General features: G+C 38.8%; 1 pseudogene; it reads left to right on the top strand.

Annotated features, from left to right (window-relative positions):
* Positions 1-16,933, top strand: part of LOC119540478 — a 256,014-nt pseudogene that overhangs the window by 126,686 nt on the left and 112,395 nt on the right.

The raw sequence follows: 16,933 nt of genomic DNA, 5'->3' as shown, positions 1-16,933 counted from the left end.
CTTGGTGTGTAGTATTTGACAATATATGTGGTGTCTTTATTCCTATTAGACTTAATGTTAAGATAGCAACCTGGCATTACCAAATGGAGACCTGGGAAGAGATATGAACCATTCACTGTTCTAAGTTTGTTTAATTCAGCTTTAGTGAACCTTAAACCCTTTTATAGGAACATTTACTTGCACTTTGAGTATGGACCTTTTGCTTTTGCCCAAAATATATCAGAAAAATTATTCTGCTTTTTACAAGAATACACAGTCTCATATATCTGGAATACAGACACATATAACTTATATACACACTCATAACCATACAAAACAGACATACATTCCCATTTACAAGCATGTATAGCCAATACACTACTGTTACACATACATAGAAAACTTTTACACAGTTTTTCTCACTTTTTTTCATTTTTCACACTATTGTGAAACTGCACACAATTGCCCAGCTTTAGAGTACACACAAACTAGTATACGCTATAAAAACACAAAGAAATAGCTTCAGTTTACTATAGATGAGTACACAGGAAATTTTTGCCAAGTTTTAAATTACACACTGACAAACTTTCACAGTTTGAAAGACTCCTACGTAATTATATTACATGCTTTTATTACATACAAATACAACTATCCCACATTCCTGTGTAAACATACAACTTAAACTCCCATTAGATTCATGAAGTTTTAACTCTCAGAATGCATCCAAACACCCAAACACAGTCCTAAAAAATGTGCATATAACTTTCTATATACCCTGATACACACATTAAGGGACTTTAAATGTAGCTTCCACATGCCTTAGACTTAATTACACAGCACACTAAAATATGTAAATGTATTTATTAATACCTGTTTAGCCCCACATAAGTATATGAATAGAGAATCACACAAACCCCATGCTACAAATTTCCTTCCTCCTTTTTTTTTTTTTTTTTTTTAAACTGCTCCAATTACTTCTCTATCTCACTTTTGTCTGTTTCCTCCCTGGCTTGTTGACTCTCTGAATATTTCCTCTAATGGCTTATTCAGCCATTCATTGATTTTTGGATCTTCTCTGAATATTAGGCTAAAATTCCTTTATATAGCTGACCTTTTAAAGTCTGAGTTATTAACAGAATGACATTGTATTCTTGGGGCTTGAGGGAGTGGGAGTCCAACCCTTTTTAGAGGCTTTTGTGGCAGCCCTTTTCTTTTCAAAGTCTGGGGTGATGTTGGGGAGATTACCTTTTTGGCCCCACCCTTCTTAAACATCGGGGTGCCACCCAGACTCTGCCTCTTCGGGGTAAAGGCTCTACCTTCTCTGAACAGTGGGGTGGCAGCCAGGCTTTTCGCATTCCCCTGGGAATGTGCTCCACCCTCTGGGTCCTGAGGCGGCAAAACTTTTCTAGAGCATTGAGGCGGAAGGCCCACCCTCAACCCCCAGGGCAAACTCACCCTTTTCATGCATGTGGGCCACTCCACTCTCCCAGCCTGAGACCACTTGACTTCAGACCTCAACTTTCATCGTTCTTTGGGGATATGGGTACAGCCAATTTTATTTTAGGTGGATGCAGTCTCTCTCTTTCTCTCATAGCCGCCCTCTTTCCCATTTCCCTTTCTTCTCCCAAGAAAGGGATATTTACATAAACCAGAGTTTAAGAATTAAGTTAATTGTTATTCAGCTAGCCTTGCTAGGCTTTTTATTAATGATTCTTACCTTTCTTTCTTTAAGAGCCTTTAGAAACAGAAACTTTTGGAAATCTCTCCGTTTTTTTTTTTTCTTTTTCTTAACTTTTGGTGGGTTGTAATTACTGGAGCAGTCAGCATTAACTGGCTCTCCAATTGCCTGGGGGCATAGACTGCTTCCACTAAAACCCCAGGCTTTAATGGTTCCCGCCCCAGTGGGGGAGGGGAAACCATAAGGTGGGGGAATGCTTATCCCAGGTTTTAGTTTCTTTTTTTTTTTTCTGCAGCCACCACATGGCACAGTTCAATTCTGCCTTGGAAAAAGGTTTATTTTTATTAACATGACACACGAGGTCAGCACAAAGCCAACTCTTATCTGCTTTATATTTTGGCCAGAATATATTTGGCAGCAAAATGCCTTTTTTTTTTTTTTTTTGTCTAAACATAACAATAATGTTTGATCATTTTCTTTTACCCTTTCCCTTGGTCCAATTACTTTTAGCCCAATGTTTTAACATGTTTCCCAATGGATTATTTAGAGGAATGTTCCCCGGGGACCCTAAAGGTACCCCCTTCCCTTTATTCCCGGCCGGCTGACTGCCTCTATTCCCCATCTGAGTCTTGCCTGAGCATCTTTCCCTTAGGATCAGCTCTAGGCTCATCAGAATGTCCCCATTCTGAGTCTTGTTTGGGCATCTTTCCCTCAGGATCAGCCCTAGACTCTCAGAATGCTTTAACCACCAAGGTAATATAATATTTCTTTCCTTACCTTGTTCCGTGCACGGAGTTGCCTGGTTAACCAGAGGCAGGCCTTTTCATTTCCCCCTTTTCTCATCCACAACCGGCAGATTCAAGCATCTGGTCTCGGGCCCTTTAGCTGCCGGAGATGGGCCCCCAATGGCGGAGTCTGAGACCGCTCAATCAGCGGGGCGCGCCTTCCCTTTGTCCACCTCGGGGGTCCCCCTCCGAAGCTTTGGATCCCGGACGAGCCCCCAAGTTGTCGGAAATAAAGTGGTACCTGTAAGGGAATAAACGCTCTCTCGGTTCTGGAGGAGAAAAGAATTTATTTACTATCTTGCAAAATAGGGCGTCCAGCCAAACACATGGAAGGAAGGCTGGCGCGCCCGAGGAAGAGAATGGCGATGTTTAAATCTCCTACTCCTAATTCGCAAGTCCCTCCCCTGTTTCCCCATTGACTGGGTACTACAGAGGTTACAGCCTATCCGAGAACACTAACTAATTCATCTTTTGAGATTTTAATTTGTACAGCCAATCCCAGAGAGCCAACTAGCTCATTATTTAGATTTTGAACTGATTAGCCAATCCCCCCCCAAATTTTTATTTTTTTTGCTGTGAGTTCCCGCCTCTGATACTACCTCATGTCTCTTTACATCAGGCAGATTCTCTCTTCTCTTTGTCTGGGGCTTGTTTAAACTGGTTTTCCCTCCATTTCCCTTATTCCATGCTGTCTCTATGTGAAAACGAAACTTATTCCTTTCTTACAGGATCAGACAGCTGTGGAGCCTTGTTGCTCTCATTACCAACTGATGCCTTCAGTTTTGATGGTGAGGAGCCAGTTATTCCATCTGACACAGAAGCTTACCTAACAGAAGAACATTTACCCCAAAATACTCATGTACAATTTCCAAGCAATAGAAAGTGGAAAGGCCTTACTATAATAACTGTGACAGATGATTCATATCATTTGAGTCCTATATTAGGAGAAGTTAAGCATGCCCAATCAAAGAAAAAAAAAATGAGAGAAGCTAAGCATGCCCAATCAAAGAAAAAAAAATGAGAGACAGTCATACAGAGCCTGGTAAAGCTGTGAATATTTAAAAAAATGTAGAAAGTGTTTCCAACCTTATAAGATATAGATAACATGTAACCATCTTGTCCACTGTTTAAAAAAATCAAAACAGGATGAGGCTGTAGCTGTTATTTCAGTCATAAATAAGTCATAAATAATGTAATAAGGCTGAATACAGTTTTGTTCAAATGTGTGCTTATCAACATGATATAATGTTGAAAATAATTATAGAATAAATAAATCTGTATTAATAAGTTAGTTATAAGTAATAATTTCTCTTCTATTTTTCAGTTTTAATAAAAGTAAAAGATGTGTTATATTGCTCTTACAGAAGTCATGGCTCATTTAGTAGAAATTCTTTCAATAAATGTTTTGTGTACATTCAAGGTTAAATTTGAATCTCTGGTAATGCTGTGAATATCCTCCTTTGTTTTTGATTGAACTTAGATTCAACAACTTAGATTCAAGCATAAAAGTAGAATATGATTCTCCTGATAGAGGTTGAAGTCTTAGTCAAAGCCTCTCCAAATACCCTGTGATTTAGGTTAGAAGGAACTCTTAAATCCAGCTGCATCTGGAGAAGCAGGAGTTCCTAGGATTGGGAATGTATCAATTTATTTTTTGCTTTGTAAACCTGTTTCTTTTAGCTTAAGTGTTCCATTAGTAAATATATATTGAACTTGAAAAAAGATCTACGGAAGATTGTCCTTCAGAACATGAGATAGATTTATTGATTTGTTCTAAAATGGGGAGATGGTCACAATATAATGGTAAATTAAAAAGACAGATAACATAATGATATGTAAACTGTGATCCCATTTTTGTTAAAATATAGAGGTAACATATATGTTGCCATAAATGTAGAAATGAAATCAAGAGGAATATACATTAAGTTTTTAATAGCGTGTCTTTAGAATGGAATCACTTTCTACAAAATATGTATCTCTAATGTTTGAATTTCTCAAATGAACATGTATAACTTTTACATGGAGGTAAAACAATGATTAGGGAAGGTACCATTCCAAAACCTCTTATTCCCTGCAATATCCCACAGTAAGGGTTGAATAGCCAAAAACTTTCTCAGCATCTATTGCAGCTAGAAGGGATATGTAATACTGTTTTGGCTAGAATGCATCAAAGAAAATCTGGAATGTTTCTAGGAAAACTTTTTTCCTTATAAAGTGTCATATACTGGAAGAAAGCCAGCTGGCAGCACCCTGTCTCACTTCTCCCTGTCATCCCTTTTGCCCTTTCTTCCTTCTTGAAAGTGAATGTGATATCAGGAGCTGTGGCAGCAATCTTTAGATCATGGAGCATCAAGATGAAGCTAAAAAAGCCATCAACTGGGTGCCGTGGAAAAGAGAGAGTCTAGATTCTTGATGACATTACTAAACTGCAGAACCAACTTTGGATGACCTACCTCTGGAACTCTCATTGTTCTTGTGTTTTCTTTTACTTAACAGCAAAAAGTAATTCTAGCTGGTAATTATTTAATTTTAAGCATTGAATTTGTAAATAAAACATTTTTATACTGCAAAATAAAAAGATGTTTCAGGCACAGTTTGAAAGTATGCAGATGGCCAAGCCAGTGCAACCACAGTGGCTACAGGTGGAGGATCTGTGCTGGGAGCAGGAGTCACATCAGGTCAGGAGTCAACTAAAGGCAGAAATGGAGGGAGAGGCACCCAGCAGGACTGGAACAAAGTGAGAGGATCCAGGACATTGCTGGGGAGAAGGCTGGTGTATTCAGATCATTGTTAATGCTGCTCTCATGATGAATAGCTGGGTCAGCCTGGAGAATGAGGTCAGGGGAGGGCTGGAGTCTCCCCAGTGCCTGCCTGGGTAGTTTGAGTCAGCAGCTAAAAGGATGATCACTTTCAGTTTATAAAGAATGGAATGAGTGCAGAGAAAGAAAGAAAAAATAAAACAACCAAATACTTGGTTCAGAAGAAAAGCTGGCCTAGATTTGAGAGTCAGGGGATATATGCACCTCCCTAAGGCATAGGGTATAGAGATCTAGTGGCAGGCTGGAAACTGTGTGCTAGGGATGGAGATGAAGCAGCTTAGGGCCTTTGGAGGACAGCAGCAGAGAGCTGGGAAGAACTCAGCACATGCCATCAGCACTTGGGCAACTTTTGGGCAGCTTCTGTATCTGTATTTTTTTTTTATTCCAAACTTTAGTACAGCACCTTATACATGGTAGTATCTTCATATCATATTCTATGATGGAGAGTGGTGATTTTGTGTCTTTGTATATTTTTATAGAGTGGTAAAGGTCACCTTTCCTTTTTTGTAACAGGTTCTTCTTGCTCTGTTGGTGCTTGTGTCACTTGGGGTAGGCCTGGGACTTGGACCCAGACAACCAGAGGCACAAGGTATAGACTTCAGGGGTTTCTCAGAACATTTCCTTATTGCTTCTTTCTCTGGCCTTACCCTCAACACCTGGATCCCTGCCCCAAGCCTCCGCTCTCTTTCACTTAGTGCTCTCCTTCCAGGCTTCTCCCACTCCAGGCACCATTTATCAGGAACCCAGACCTGTGGTCAGATTATCCACTGCCACTGCTGGACTTTACTCTTTCCTCCTCCTGCAAAAACCCCTGCTCCTGTGAGATTCATATCATTACAGTGTTTTCTCCTTACCCTCCTCACCTTTACAGGGGATGCTAATCACTGTGCCACTGATTCTTTCTGTCTCAGCTCCTCCTGTTCTCATGAGCATGTGATGACATCTGCCCAGCCACTTGGCCTTGAAAGTCTCTGCTGCTGCACCCCCATGACCTCCCTCCTGGGACCTACCTGTACCTGACATCACGTTAGTATCACTAAATATGGGAGGAGAAAGAGAGGAGTCAAGATGGCCCCAAGATTTTTGGCTTGAACATCTGGAAGGTTGGAGTTTCAATAACTGAGAAGATTCAAGGAAAAGACTGCAAGAAGGAGCTGGTTTGGGGAGAAAATCAGGAACTCAGTTTTGAACAGGTTAAATTTAAAATATCTGCTAGATGTCCAGATGAAGAAGTTAAAAAAGTAGTTTTGTATATGAGTCTGACTTTTAAAGGGGAAATCCTGGTTGGATCTGTGATGTGCTAGTTATCAGCATCATTTCTGGGATTTAAAGCCATAGGATTTTTGACAGCATTAAAGGATTAGAGAGATTAGGAAAAAAGGAAAGCACAGAAGAAGACTAGGAAAGAGTGGCCAGGAATGTGGAAAGAGAGCCAAGCAGTTGTTGTGTCCTAAAAGCAAGGGCAAGGTGATGAATGTACAACTATGTAATGGTACTGTGAACAATCGAATGTACGATTTGTTTTGTATGACTGTGTGGTATGTGAATATATCTCAATAAAATGATGATTAAAAAAAAAAAAGTCAAGGGCAGAAAGTGTTTCAGGTAGGAGAGTAAATGTAGAAATGGCAAGGTCAGTTCTGTAAATGATATTATGATTATATATTTATATCTATATCTATATCTATACATATCTTTTCCCACTGAGCATTATATTTTTAAGATCCATCTAAATGTATGCATCAATTCTTTTGCTTCTCTGTAATATCCTTTGGGTGTCCACTATGTTATTTGATCTATTCTGTCTCCCACTGCTGGATACCCAGGCTGACTTCTGTTTCCCACCACCATGTAAATCCTGTAGGTTCCCTCATGGACTGGTGTGAGATTTCCTTTGTCATATTCCCAGGAATGAAATTCCTGGATCTTAGGGTTCACATCTCTTTTTTTTTTTTTTTAATTAAGTTCAGTGTTATTGAAATACATTCACATACCATATAATCATCCATGGTGTACAATCAACTGTTCACAGTATCATCATATGTTCATGCATTCATCACCCCAATCTATTTTTGAACATTTTCCTTACATTAGAAAGAATCAGAATAAGAATAAAAATTAAAAGTAAAAAAGAACATCCAAATCATCCCCCCATCCCACCCTATTTTTCATTCAGTTTTTGTCCCCATTTTTCTACTCATCTATCCATACACTGGATAAAGGAAGTCCTATCCACAAGGTTTTCACAATCACACCATCACCCCTTGTAAGCTACATTGTTATACAATCATGTTCAAGAGTCCAGACTACTGGGTAGGAGTTTGATAGCTTCAGGTATTTATTTCTAGCTATTTCTTTACATTAAAACCTTGAAGTGTTATCTATATAGTGAGTAAGAATGTCCACCAGAGTGACCTCTCAACTCCATCTGAAATCTCTCAGCCACTGAAACTTTATTTCGTTTCATTTTGCACCCTCTTTTGTTCTAGAAGATGTTCTCAATCCCATGATGCTGGGTCCAGCTTCATCCCTGGGAGTCATATCCTGTGTTTTTAGGGACATTTACACCCCTGGGAGTCATGTAGGGGGGAGGGCAGTGAGTTCACCTGCTGAGATGGCTCAGTTAGAGAGGCCACATCTGAGCAACAAAGAGGCACTCAGGGGGAGACTCTTAGGCACAATTATATGTAAGTCTAGCCTCTCCTTTGCAGTAACAAGCTTCATAAGGGCAAGTCCCATGAGGGTTCACATCTTAACTTGATGTATACCCCCAATTGCTTATTAGAATGGCTGCCCCCACCTTCACAATGCATCCCACCATCCCTTGGCATTATCAGCTCTCTAAGTTTTGGCAGTGTGAAGTTGAGTACAGACTCATATCTTTCGTTCTAATTTTTGTTTCTCTGTCTTCCTGCTCCAATCTGCGTTGGATGCTCCCTTGGTTTGCTGTGTGGTTGATGTTTTCTTTAGCCTATCTATTGTTCTGGATACCATGATTTTTTTGGCCTCATGTTCTGTTCTTTTGTTTCACTTCCTCATTTTCTTAAAGATCATTCTTCCCTAGCTTCCTAAGGTAGGATGCATGGGGGATATTACTTGAGTTCTTGTTTACCTAAAGACATCTTTATCATCCCAACCTAACATTTGATAAATGGGCTAGATTTTGAATTCTAGGATGAAAATAATTTTCCTCTAGATGTTTGAGGATATCCTTGCCCTGTCTTGTAGCTTCCAGTGTTTCTTTTTGGAAATTCAATGCCATTTTGAATCATTATCCTGTGTAGATTGCTCATAATCTCTTTCTGGAAGTTTTTAGTATCTCTTTATCCCTACTGATCCCTTGGTGTACGTTTTGCCCTGGGAAACTTGGTAGGTAATTTTGATGTAATATTTATACTCTTCAGTTCTGGGAAATTTAAAAATGAAAATATGATTCATTTAAAAACATCATCTCCATTCTCTCTGTTTTTGCTTTTAGATACTACTGATGGTTATGCATCTAGATTATTCTTTAATCTAAATAATTTCTCTGCTATTTCCCATCTCATTTTTCTTTCCAGGATATTTCCCCACCTTTATTGCCTAACTCCTTGACTTAGTTTTCCATTGTTGTATAAGGTACCACTAATGTAGTGGCTTTATTTTTTTTATTTTTTATTTTAGATATAAAACATCCATTTATTGAGGTAGAGGAGAAAGTTAAATGACACCACAGAGAAGCAAAAAGACATATCCCAAATGTGAGAGATTATACAAAACAAATGACCAAGATTCTGTAGCAAGGCAATGGTAGAGAAAAAAGATATAAAAAGGAGGCTGGTCTTGATTATGAGAACATTAACAGACATAACAACCAAAAGTCATTTGCTACACAGGGTGACTGCCTGCCAAAAACAACCAACCCCCCTATAATTAGCCTGTGCCTGCCCCCCCCCCCCCACTCTCACCTCGTGGTGCCTGGTGCCTCTGAGTCAAGGGCTCCTTGGGTCCTGGAGGAAGGTTCCTGGCTCTCTTCTCCTGGGTCTCCCTCCCCTTAGGCACATAGTTATAGCTTCCTTCACTCTGCCATTTCTGTCTTCCAAACCTGTTTTCCTGCTTCCTTCTTCTATTCTCAGATTTTGAATGTTTACGTTTTTTTTATGAACTGCCTTTGTTCCTATCTTGTTATGGGCTTTAGAAAAATTGAGGAGATAAATAAGAATGATCAAACAGTCACATTTGACAAGAGCACTGTATATTATTTTGTAGCTTGCTTTTTCCCAATAATAAAAAAGTCATTAAAATCCCCAAAAACAGTGCTTTATAAGAACTTTTGCAGGCACTTCGAAATGCTTGTGCTGTTATTGCATTAGATATCACAATTTAGTAAACTCCTTCACCTAATATGCATTTAGATCGTTTCACATTTGAAAGTGTTTTGCATAATAGATAATACCATGGACAACATTTCTGTGCATAAGTCTTTGTATGCTTCTTTTAGATCAATTCTAGAAATGAAATTACTGGGATCAAAGGATATGGACAGTTAAAAAATGAAGAATTTTAAACATATGCAAAAGTAGAAAGATTAATTAATAATCCCCTGTGCATCCATCACCCAACTCTATTAATTACCAATCTATGGCCACTAACTTTCCCTGTGCAAATTGTATTAAAGCAAATGCCTGACATCATTTCACTTCCATAACTAATTCAATATTTCTAAAATATAAGGACTCTTAAAAAATCTAACTATGATATTGGATATAAGCATTTTAAAGAATATATCCCCCACTTTGTGGTTAGACTTTTCAAATTATTTTAGATACATAATATGATCCCATTGTTCATTCAGAAATGTTCCATCCCCCAGCCACCATATTCCTTTCCTCGGAGGGAGCCAAGGTGTTTTAATTTCCTTGGCTGCTGAAAGCAAATACCAGGAAATGGTTTGGTGTAAATAATGGGAGTGTATTAGCTTAGGGTTTTGAGGCTAAAAGAGGGTTCAAATCAAGGCATCATCAAGGCAATGACTTCTCCCCAAAGACTTTGGCTGCTGGGCTGGCTGCCAGGGACTGTGGCAATCAATGGTCCTTAGTTTGTCACGTGGCAAGACACACGGCAGAGTCTCCAGATTCCTCTGATGTTCAGCTTCCACCTGCTCTGTCTCTGGCTTTTTTCCTATCTGTCTGAATCTCATTTTCTTATAAAGGACTCCACTAATAGCTTAAGACCCCATCCTGATTGAGTTCGGTGACACCTTAACTGCAGTCACCTCCACAAAGCTTCCACTTCCAATGCATTGACATCCACAGGAATGGATTAAGTTTAAGAACATGTTTTTCTGGGGTACATACAGCTTCAAACCTTCACACAAGGTCATCACTGTATTGCATATTCACCCAGAGATTTTATACATATAATACCAACCTTATAGTTGTGATTTCACACCCATATTTTTCCTTTTATTCTTACTTTCCTTCCTTCCTCTTTCTGTTTTCTTTCCTTCCTTTCCTTCTTTTTTTCTTTCTCCATCAGTTTCTTTCTTTCTGTCTTTTTCTTACTCTCCCTCCTTCACTGCCTCCTTCCCTTTCTTTTTCTTTCTTTCTTTGTCTCTCTCTCTCCCTCCTTCTTTCTCACTTTCTCTCTTTTTTCTTCATTTCTTTTTATGTTCTCATTTTAAGGCTTTTATTCCATATTGTCAAATAACCTTCCTGAAAGATTTTACCAGTTTTACAGTACTACAAACAGGGTAGCTTGTTTCTCTGACTGCTAGTGAAAAATCACCACACTTTTCATATATTCATGAGCCTTCTCTATTAGTACTTTTGAAAATCATCTGAGTCTTCTCTTTAATGTCTCTTGAAATCAAAGTAGAATATCATGAATTAGGGAGACATACCACTTTGAGAATGAAACCTTTCAGTGTCTTTTATATCAGTCCTCATCTTCTCTTTTTTTGTATATTTTCATCATGTATATCCTAAAACACTGTCCTTAACCACTTTTCTCCTGGGATACTTATATGCTGCTAAGCCCCAAAATTGAAGCCCCTAAATTTAATTTTGTGTATCTATTGTGAAGCAAGAATATAAAAGAACACCCCCCTCCACACAGTTATCTAATTTTCACTGCTGTACTGTAATCACCATTTTAAAAATTATTTACTACTTTAAAAGCTCCATAACCATATCTGAATTATTTGTCATTTTATCTCCAGTATCTAGAACAGTACCTGCTTTATAGTAATTTAAATATGTATGGAACAAATTAATTAATAATTTAAACAATGCAATCCTTTTCAAGGGGTTAGGGACAGAGTTTGCCTAGTTGAATTCTCCCATGTGTACCATTATACCCTCCCTTATTCCAATAAACTTCCTCCGAATATGAAGCAGAAAGTAAGTGTCTTACAGGAATTATGGATAATATTCAGTGAGAATATATAACAAGGAGAAATTTTATCTAGCTGGGTGCTCCTTGCACAATCATATCTAGAGTGCTCACATTGGTCATTACTACCACATGCTTATAAACCCCAAATCAGTATCCTTAGTTTCTCTCTCCTGAGCTTCAGGTATTCAGATATTCAAAGTATTCAGGTTCCCTAGATAAATATTTGCTTGTATAGTCAAATAAAAAAAAAAAAAAAAAAAGGAAAGGAAAAGAAAAGAAAAGAAACAAACACACACTTGAACTTGTTTTTTTTTTTTTTTTTTTTTCCCCAGCTCCTGCTCTACATCTTGGGAGTCGACCAAGATTCATTCTTCACCCTTTTTGTAAATCCACCCACCTATTAATTTTGGTTTAATCTCTTAGCTCTACCTCCTCCCTGTGTCTCCTGCTGCTACCTTGATTTGGGAACTTATCGTTTGTGCTTGGCATTAAACTTTCCTGCTTGGTGTCCCTCTGAGGGTTTCCATCCCTCCTGCTCCCCTCTGCCTCTTTTCCAGAGTGAGTTCTAAATCCCAAATCTCTTCTCTTACTCTTTACTGGATTCCCATAACCAAAGGTTAGGCTCCAAGCTTCTTAGTAAGGCCTGTGGACCTTTCCTCTCAGGCTTCCATTTCTGCCTTTGAACTCTACACCCTGTAACCATCATGACCTAACTGCTCTACTCCAAATGGGTCTTCCTAGTTTCAATGAGGTTAAAAATGCTGATCCTTCTCTCGAGACTCAAGGATGTTCACCACACCTCATTGCTAGTTTACACCTCAGCCCCCATATGCTCCCATGTAGTCCTGTACATAGCAGTGACTTATTAACACACTGCACTGACAGATGACACAGCACCACAAAAATAATCTAATTGTCTTTCCTACTCTGTGATAAGTACTTCTGTATCTAAGTATGAGATCTTGGATAACTTCTAAGCTTTGGTTTCCTCATTTCATTGACTTGACAGGCAGCTGCAGGAGAAACGCTTTGATTCATCCTACAAGGACTGGAGGGCTGCCGTTGTGACGTGGGATGCAAAGACCGAGTCGATTGCTGCTGGGATATTGGAGACACCTGTGTGGAATCAAGTATGAATCCTGAGAATAGGTTTATTAGGGTGTTGGTTGTGCTATCATAATGCATGTCCAAATGCTCACCCAGACACCTGTATACAGGATCTATTATCATTTCCCCCTTCCAGTCCTAACCACACAGACCACACTTTATGTAATTGAGGCTGAGGGATAATAGTCTACAGCACATGGAATGCTATATAATTATACAAATTTTGATGGAGTTTTACTATGGCTTAAAGTTAATGATCTCATGTAGCTTCATTTGCAGTGGTTCTCAAGCTTTAGGGTTGTCTTAGTTTTCCAGGCCTGTTGTAACAAAGGACCACAGGTTAGCTGGCTTCAACAACAGAAATTTATCATCTCAAGGTTCTAGATGCTGTAAGTCTGAAATCACGGTGCTGGCTGGGTCATAGTTCCCTTATAGAGGAGAATCTGTTCCGGCCTCTTCCCTCACTTCTGGTGGGTGACGCAAAAGCCATTTGTCCCTTAAATTGTGGAGATGTAACTCAAACTCTGCCTTTGTCATATGGCCCTATCTCTTTCTGTCTCTGTCTAAATTTTCTCTTTTGTAAGGACACCAGTTATATTGGATTTGGACCCAGAATCATCCAATTTGGCCTCATTTTCATAACATTAGCCCCAAAGATCCTATCCACATTTACAAGACCAAGTGTTAGAACTTGGCCATGTCTTTTTGGGGAAATTATTCTGTCTATAACATTCTACTCTCTTGACTCCAAAAAGCCATGTGTTTCCCATATGCAAAATACATTCACCGCATCCCCAAATCCCAAATGCTTAAGCCATTTTGGTACAATTCAAGTCCAAAATCTAGACCATTCTGGGGGCAAAATTCCTCTCCATCTGTGGACCTAGAAAACAAGTGATTTGCTATCAAAATAAAATGGTGGGAGAGGCATAGGATAGGTGTTTCCATTCCAGAAGGGAAAACTTGGAAGGAAAAAGCAAGTCTCGAATAGGCCCTAAGCAAGTCTAAGACACAACATGGCAAATTCCTGTAGATTTCCATTAGATTTCAAGATCTCAGAGTAAACTGTGGCTTGATGCTTTGTCAAGCCTTCTAGATCAGCAGCTCACTCTCTACCACCACCACTTGAGTGGTGATCACGTCCTCCCCAAACACCAGGGTGGTGGCCATCGCCTCCCAAAACTCTGGGGTGCTGTCTGCACCTTTTCTGAGCCCCAGGGTTAGTCTACACCCTTTGCCTTAGGGCCAGACTTCTCCATTCATCGTTCTTCCCTTGGTGTCAATCTTCCTTCAATCCATCAGTTCTCTGTCTCCTTTAGTCAAGGCTGGCATTGTTTCTTTTGATATAAAGGTCCCCAAACCTTATCAATTTTCTATGTAATTCACTGGGGTAGTGCTACCACTAGAAAACATGGTTCTAAATAGTCAGGCCCACCTGATCCCACATCAAACAGAGAAACAAGTCTCTTTGCTTTGGTGAGAAGGTGAGTTTATTGAAATGCATCAACAAGGAATGAGGGAAAAATAAAAGCTTTCCAAGACCAGTTCAGAGTGAGAAGAATTATTTGGGCTTTTATAATCCCAAACAGACAGAGAAATGGTCAGAAGCCAAAAGAAAGCAGAAAGGAAAAAAAAAAAAAAAATAGAAAGAAAACTGGTCAGCATCTTCTTGTTATTGTCAGGTTCGCCCCTCATTCAGGCTTGGTTTTCAAGGTACTGATTATGAGACCATATGTTTACATACCTCATATCTTACTGCAGGCAATACTGGGAAAGTTCCTGGGAGCAGAGAATAAGTTTTTATTGTTGAGATTAGAGCAACACCAAGTTATTTTTAACAACAGCTTTTCATGGTCAGAATAACTCAAAGCTCCTTGAGTGAAGTGATCTTAATAAACAGTTTTTTGTTTTTTTTTCTCTATTGGCTATTGAAGACTATACTAACCATTTTCCAGCTAAAGAATTATATTGAATATTTTCTACTTATCCAGCTATCAAGTCCCCCCTTTTTATGAGACATTTTCTTCTTCTTAAGAAACAGTATCTTGTGAGCATCTTCTGTAAAAGAGAAAGTGGGCAGAGGTCTTTCGTGTAACTGCTTCCTGCTGAGCAAGGGCGAAGAGGTTCTTATTTTAATCTGGAAGATGCTCTGGACATAAACTCACAGACACAATACAGGCAACAATAAGACAAAAAAATGACAAGCAGAATAAAAACCATGCTAATAAGGGCTATTTTCTATTTCATAGTAAATTCATTAACCACTCAGAAAATGCATCCAGTTTACTATAATTTTAATATTATTATCATCTTGCATATGATTTAATATTGAAGAAACATTGTTATATTCATTTGGTATATATGTGTAGCACTTAATGCTAATGAATGCTCAAGTTTCTTCCTGAGCTGCATTGGGCATTAAGTTTAAAATACCATATATGCTGTCCTCTCATAGGAGCCAGACTTAGTGTGAATTATGTTTTTAGGTTTCAACCACATCACGCTGGCAATTACGGCTCTGGGAGGGATCTTCTTTGTACAGTTGCTGTAGCACAGCATCATTGGTCCTTTGGAAAACAGGACAGTGGGTCCAGTGTTCCATTGGACTGTCTTACAGTGCCCTCCGGCACTATGCAGTCTGGAGGCAGTGTCCACTGAAGAGCCAAAGTAACGAAGTCTTTTCTGGCAGGCAGAGCCAAAGGTGTCTGTAGTAAAACATGTTTTCAGTAGCAGCATGTTCCATCTACTTCTGGAGCACGTCCATGTGATGTGGTTGACCCCCTATAGTTCTAGGGAACACAGAAATGGGTCTCACCAATAACTCTGATGGGGAGAGAGCATGCAGGTGCAGTATAGGAGCCTGGTTTAAACATGCAAGCCCTTCAGTTAAAACAGAGGTCTAATTTTTCTTTAAATTTTTACTAGGGTTATGTTAGATAATGGGTAAAACGTAATTTATATACTTGCCTTGCTTCTTATTTTTTAATATTCATTTTATTGAGACATATTCACATACCACGAAGTCATACAAAACAAATTGTACATTCAATTGTTCATAGTACCATTACATAGTTGTACATTCATCACCAAAATCAATCCCTGACACCTTCATATCCACACACACAAAAATAACAATAATAATAATTAAAGTGAAAAAGAGCAATTAAAGTAAAAAAGAACACTGGGTGCCTTTGTCTGTTTGTTTGTTTGTTTTCTTCCCCTATTTTTCTACTCATCCATCCATAAACTAGACAAAGGGGAGTGTGGTCCTTATGGCTTTCCCAATCCCATTGTCACCCCTCATAAGCTACATTTTTATAAAATTGTCTTCAGGATTCATGTTCTGGGTTGTAGTTTGATAGTGTCAGGTATCCACCACCAGCTACCCCAATTCATTAGAACCTAAAAAGGGTTGTCTATATTGTGTGTAAGAGTGCCCACCAGAGTGACCTCTCGGCTCCTTTTGGAATCTCTCTGCCACTGAAGCTTATTTCATTTCCTTTCGCATCCCCCTTTTGGTCAAGAAGATGTTCTCCATCCCACGATGCCGGGTCTACATTCCTCCCCAGGAGTCATATTCCACCTTGCCAGGGAGATTCACTCCCCTGGGTGTCTGATCCCACGTAGTGGGGAGGGCAGTGATTTCATCTGCCAAGTTGGCTTCCTTGCTTCTTTTTAAAAGTCTCTCTTTGTTGTTGTTGAAGATGAAGCTTTGACTTAGAGCTAACTGCAAGCACTTTCAGAGAAGCATCAGAGTAAAACTATGTAACTCACAAGGAAATTTGGCTGTTTTTGTGACATATAACACTTCAAAAATAACTAAAATCATAACTAGCAATACTATATTGTTGTTTGATGTTATGCAGATCAGTAACCAAAAGAAGGTTAGAAGTTTTTAATTTTTATAACATTGTCTAATTTTTTTTCTGCAACTTATAACATATTATATGAATTTAATCATTTTTAGCACTTCATTTTTTTCTAAGGTGAATGAACAAATTCTTTGCAACTGTTGGGAATAAAAAGATATTCTTTAGGACTTGATCTTGAGAAAGCAAAATGTTAAAAGTTGTCAGCTTTGAAACAGTATTTTCTTTCTTTAACTAAAGTTAAGGAAAAGACTTAGCTCTTTTAAAAGTTGGAAGACACTTTTAAAATTTAACATGAAGTGCAAGAAGTTATTTTGATAA

Source organism: Choloepus didactylus, chromosome 7, assembly GCF_015220235.1.
Source record: "Choloepus didactylus isolate mChoDid1 chromosome 7, mChoDid1.pri, whole genome shotgun sequence".
NCBI classification, from domain to species: domain Eukaryota; kingdom Metazoa; phylum Chordata; class Mammalia; order Pilosa; family Megalonychidae; genus Choloepus; species Choloepus didactylus.
The sequence above is the reverse complement of the archived record's forward strand: the minus strand, read 5'-3'. Positions and strand labels throughout refer to the sequence as shown.